Raw genomic sequence first — 6,072 nt, forward strand, 5'->3', positions numbered from 1 at the left:
GCCGGAAAGTTTTGTCGATCCTAAGAATGCTGACAAGGTATGCAAGCTCCAATGCTCGATCTATGGGTGGGTGCAAGCATCTCAGAGTTGGAACATTTGTTTTGATGAGATGATCAGAGCGTTTGGGTTTACGTAGATTTATGGAGAAGCCTGTGTTTACAAGAAAGTGAGTGGGAGCTCTGCAACATTTCTCATATTATATGTGGATGACATACTATTGATGGGAAATGATATAGAACTCTTGGAAAGCATAAAGGCCTACTTGAATAAGTGTTTTTCAATGAAGGACCTTGGAGAAGCTGCTTACATATTAGGCATCAATATCTATAGAGATAGATCGAGACGCCTCATTGGTCTTTCACAAAGCACGTACCATGACAAGATATTGAAGAAGTTCAATATGGATCAGTCCAAGAAGGGGTTCTTGCCTGTATTGCAAGGTGTGAGATTGAGCACATCTCAATGCCCGACCACGGCAAAAGATAGAGAAAATATGAGTGTCATCCCCTATGCCTCGGCCATATATAGGGTCTATTATGTATGCCATGTTGTATACCAGACTTGATGTAAACCTTGCCGTAAGTTTGGTGGGAAGGTACCAAAGTAATCTCGGCATGGAACACTGGACAGCGGTCAAGAATATCCTGAAGTACCTGAAAAAGACTAAGGATATGTTTCTCGTTTATGGAGGTGATGAAGAGCTTGTCGTAAAGGGTTACGTTGATGCTAGCTTCGACACAGATCTGGATGACTCCAAGTCACAAACCGGATATGTGTATATTTTGAATGGTGGGGCAGTCAGCTGGTGCAGTTGCAAGCAAAGCATCGTGGAGGGATCTACATGTGAAGTGGAGTACATGGCAGCCTTGGAGACAACACATGAAGCAATCTGGATGAAGGAGTTCATTACCGACCTAGGAGTATTTCCCAATGCGCCGGGCCCGATGACTCTCTTCTGTGACAACACTGGAGCTATTGCCCTTGCCAAGGAGCCCAGGTTTCACAAGAAGACCATGCATATCAAGCGTCGCTTCAACTCCATTTGTGAAAATGTTCAAGATGGAGACATAGAGATTTGTAAAGCGCATACGGACCTGAAAGTCACAGATCCGTTAACTAAACCTCTTCGATGTGCAAAGCATGATCAACACCAGAAATCTATGGGTGTTCGATTCATCACAATGTAACTAGGTTATTGACTCTAGTGCAAGTGGGAGACTGTTGGAAATATGCCCTAGAGGCAATAATAAAATGGTTATTATTATATTTCCTTGTTCATGATAACTGTCTATTGTTCATGCTATAATTGTGTTATCCAGAAATCGTAATACATGTGTGAATACATAGACCACAACATGTCCCTAGTGAGCCTCTAGTTGACTAGCTCGTTGATCAATAGATGGTTACGGTTTCCTAACCATGGACATAGGATGTCATTGATAACGGGATCACATCATTAGGATAATGATGTGATGGACAAGACCCAATCCTAAGCATAGCACAAGATCGTGTAGTTCGTCTGCTAAAGCTTTTCTAATGTCGAGTATCCTTTCCTTAGACCATGAGATTGTGCAACTCCCGGATACCGTAAGGGTACTTTGGGTGTGCCAAATGTCACAACGTAACTGGGTGGCTATAAAGGTACACTACGGGTATCCCCGAAAGTATCTGTTGGGTTGGCACGAATCGAGACTGGGATATGTCACTCCGTATGATGGAGAGGTATTTCTGGGCCCACTCGGTAGGACATCATCATAATGAGCTCAATGTGATCGAGGAATTGTTCACGGGATGATGTATTACGGGAACGAGTAAAGAGACTTGACATAACGAGATTGAACAAGGTATCGGTATACCGACGATCGAATCTCGGGCAAGTATCGTACCGATAGACAAAGGGAATTGTATACGGGATTGATTGAATCCTCGACATCATGGTTCATGCGATGAGATTATTGTGGAGCATGTGGGAGCCAACATGGGTATCCAGATCCCTCTGTTGGTTACTGACCAGAGAGTTGTGTCGGTCATGTCTACGTGTCTCCCGAACCGTAGGGTCTACACACTTAAGATTCGGTGACGTAGAGTTGTAGAAATATTAGTATGCGGTTAATCGAAAGTTGTTCGGAGTCCCGGATGAGATCCAGGACATCACGAGGAGTTCCGGTCCCGGACATCACGAGGGCATATATAGGAAGTCAAGTTTCAGCCACCGGGAGAGTTTCGGGGGTCACCGGTATTGTACCGGAACCACCGGAAGGGTCCCGGGGGTCCACCGGGTGGGGCCACCTATCCCGGAGGGCCCCATGGGCTGAAGTGGCATGGGAACCAGCCCCTGGTGGGCTGGGGCGCCCCACCCAAGGGCCCAAGGCGCCTAGGGTTGGAAACCCTAGGGGGCCGTTGCCCCCCGAGGGGGCATGCGCCCCCTTGGTTGGAAACCCTAAGGGGGCCGTTGCCCCCTGAGGGGCCGCCCCCCCCCCCCCCCCTAGATGGGGTCCCCCAGGGGGCCTGCGCCCCCCTATCCCCTATATATAGTGGAGGGGAGGGAGGGCAGCCGCACCCTAAGCCCCGGCGCCTCCCTTTCCCTCCCGTGACACCTCTTCCTCCTCTAGTCGCGCTTGGCGAAGCCCTGCTGGAATCCTGCTGCTTCCACCACCACACCGTCGTGCTGCTGGATCTCCATCAACTTCTCCTCCCCCTTGCTGGATAAAGAAGGAGGAGACGTCTCCGCTCCGTACGTGTGTTGAACGCGGAGGTGCCGTCCATTCGGCACTAGGATCATCGGTGATTTGGATCACGACGAGTACGACTCCATCAACCCCGTTCTCTTGAACGCTTCCGCTCGTGATCTACAAGGGTATGTAGATGCACTCCTCTCTCTCTCTCGTTGCTAGATGACTCCATAGATTGATCTTGGTGATGCGTAGAAAATTTTAAATTTCTTCTACGATCCCCAGCAGTTAGGGCATAGCGTAATCTCGGTGAGATCGATTACACAAACTCGGTGAGACCGATTTTGGTAATGGACTAACAGAGAGTTGGTCAGGCAAACTCGGTGGGACCGATTCGCTCATCTCGGTTGGACCGAAGTGTTACGAAAGGAAAACAGAGAGTTTACATTGCAATCTTGGTGGGACCGATCGCTCATCTCGGTTGGACTGAAACGTTACGAAGCGAAACAGAAAGATTACAACCCCATCTCGTTGAGACCGAGATCCCTATCGGTGAGACCGAAAAGACTAGGGTTTCTGGCAGTGGCTATGTCAACTGAACTCGGTGGCGCCGGATAGAAAGAATCGGTGGGGCCGAGTTGGATATTTGGTGTGGGACATATGTGGATATGAGAAAGTAGTGGAGGGTTTTGGAGCATATCACTAAGCATTTTGAGCAAGCACCTCATTAAGCAACACCTCATCCCTTCTTAATAGTATTGGCTTTTCCTATAGACTCAATGTGATCTTAGATCACTAAAATAGAAAATATAGAGTCTTGTGCTTTGAGCTTGAGCCAATCTTTTATCCTTAGCATTTTGAAGGGTCCACTTTCTAATCCATGCCATGCCAACCATTGAGCTTTCTTGAAATATTCGTCTTGGAATAGCATTAGCTCAATGAGCTATATGTTGTTAGGAATTACCAAAACCACCCAGGGATAGTTGCACTTTCAATCTCCCCCTTTTTGGTAATTGATGACAACATATAGATCAAAGCTTCGACAAATGATAAATAAGATTGAAAAACATCATCGCTTTGAGAAGTATGTGATAAGCAAGAGCTCCCCCTAAATTTGTGCATTATTTAAAATTTGCTTTCAAATGCAAATGCACAATCGATTAGGATCATGGGTTACTCTTCCATGTCACAAACATCTTGATGGAGCGCTCAAAATGATAGAGATTAAAAGCATGCACTCATCACCAAGCAAGTGAATGATCATATATAAGAGATATGAAAGATAGCATCATTCAACCAAACATTAAGGGTAGCATATGTTCAAACACATGATGAACAGGTATCTCACAAGGTAGCTCACACAAACACACAATAAAGTTTCAAACAAAATAGCAAGAGAGATAAAAACCAACACTCTCTCTCTCTCTCGAAGCCTATGATCTATACATTTTTCTCCCCCTTTGGCAACAAGTTACCAAAAAGTTCAAAAATGCATAGTGCTAAACGACTCTCAGGCTTGATCTTCGGGAGGTAGTGTAGAGAGAACTCCAAGGACGAAGGCTTCCGATGAAGTAGTTGGAGCTGATGGAGTGGGTGCTGGAGGTGGCACTGGAGCTGTGGCTACTGGTGCTGACACTAAAGCTCGACTATCTGTCACAGGCATTGCAGCAGACCTTGGACCTCGTGGCACTTCCTTGAAAGCATCAGTAGTAGACTTGTCCTTCCTCTCCTCTGCTTCCTCCTATGGCTGCTCAACTGCAGTTTAGATCTCAGTTACCTTGACATCCAGATCATAGAACTTCTGCTCAACGATCCTCTCCAAACTCTCCTGGTTCTTAGTCAGGGTGGCCAAGCCGGGTGGATTGGATAAGATATCCAAGTTGATCTTGTTTGGATTTCAAGAACACTTGAGATGCCTCTTCAACAATTGGCATCTTTGCAGCTTTCTCTGCCTTTGCCTTCTCTCTCTTCTCATGTGCTTGAGCTGAAGATGGTTCATTTTCATCCATCACCACAGTGTTGTCTTCAAATTCAGGATAGATGGGCAGGTGTTCCTTGTCCAAAAGATATGTGCATGTGCCCATCTTTGAGTTAATGAGCTCCTGAATGTGTGGAGCATACCCACAACTCCTCTTCTGATCAGCAGCAGTCCTCTTGATTGTCTCAACAATCAGGCTCATGACCTTGAACTTCTGTGGGACATCAAATATGTGCAGCAAGTTTATAGCATGTCCTCTGATCATCTTGTGATCACCTGACTTGGGTAGCAGTGTGTGCCTTAATATCCAGTTTATGGTAGGAAGACCAGACAACAAGTAGTGGACGGATCCAAACTTGTGTGTATCCAAGGCAGCATCTGGGATCTCCTTGTACATATTGGCCATAGTGTTGTGGTCTTTCTTCTTCTCTCCATAAACATCCAAGTCATCCTCATGTTCCTTAGGAGCATTTATAAGCTTGGCCCACTCATCAACTGTGGATTGGTACCTAGTACCCTCAGACATCCATACAATCTTCCCATCTGGATAGAAATGGGCAGTGGAGTAGAACTGCATGATCATCTCATCATTCCACTTGGTGAGCTTTTGTTCAACGAATTCATCAACTCCACATGCCTTAAAACTTTCATACACTCCAGGATAGTGATCTTCATTCTTCTGGATGTACTCCCAGTCTACCCATTTCATGTCACACACAATGGGCTTCTTGTCAAGCAACACTATCTCATAGAAGTCCCATTGTTCCTTAGTGTGAAACCTGTAGTCCACAACAGTTCTTCTCCTAATAGCGTATGGATCAGACTCTCTCCATATTCTCAATCCTGCATCCTTCCTAATTTTCATGTTTTCTGCAACTGTATGTGCATCATTATGGTCAGGGATCTTGGGTTTTAGCTTCCTTAGCACTTGAGTTTCATCTTCTTCAGCAGCTTCAGGCACTGGGGCCTTGTTCTTTTCCTCAGCAGAAATGTTTCTAGTGCTTCTCTTGGGCTTCTGAGCTGGAGCAGCTGCCTTGGGAGCAGCTTTGGGCATAGATGGAGCAGCCCCTAATCCGATGGCATCTCCCATGAGCTTTTGAGCTTTGGGTGCTGGTGCAATATCCTCTTCCTCTTCAACATCATCTCTCATAATTGATGATCTGCCAAGCACTCTGGTAGTGGTCTTCTTGACCCTTTCCTTCCTTTTCTTGCCTTCTCCAACTGCCTCTTTAGATGGCTTGGAGGTTTCAGCAGTGGATGCTCTGGCGTTAGACATGGGGACTCTCTTTGCTGGTGCCTTCTTATGCATCCCTGGCTTGACTGTAGCAGCTGAGCCATACTCCTTTTTCAGCACCTTTTTCTTGGAGCTGACTTCTTCCTCAACAACCACATAATCCTCATCCTCTGAATCTGAGGTCTTCT

This window comes from Triticum urartu, chromosome 7, assembly GCF_003073215.2.
Source record: "Triticum urartu cultivar G1812 chromosome 7, Tu2.1, whole genome shotgun sequence".
NCBI lineage: Eukaryota > Viridiplantae > Streptophyta > Magnoliopsida > Poales > Poaceae > Triticum > Triticum urartu.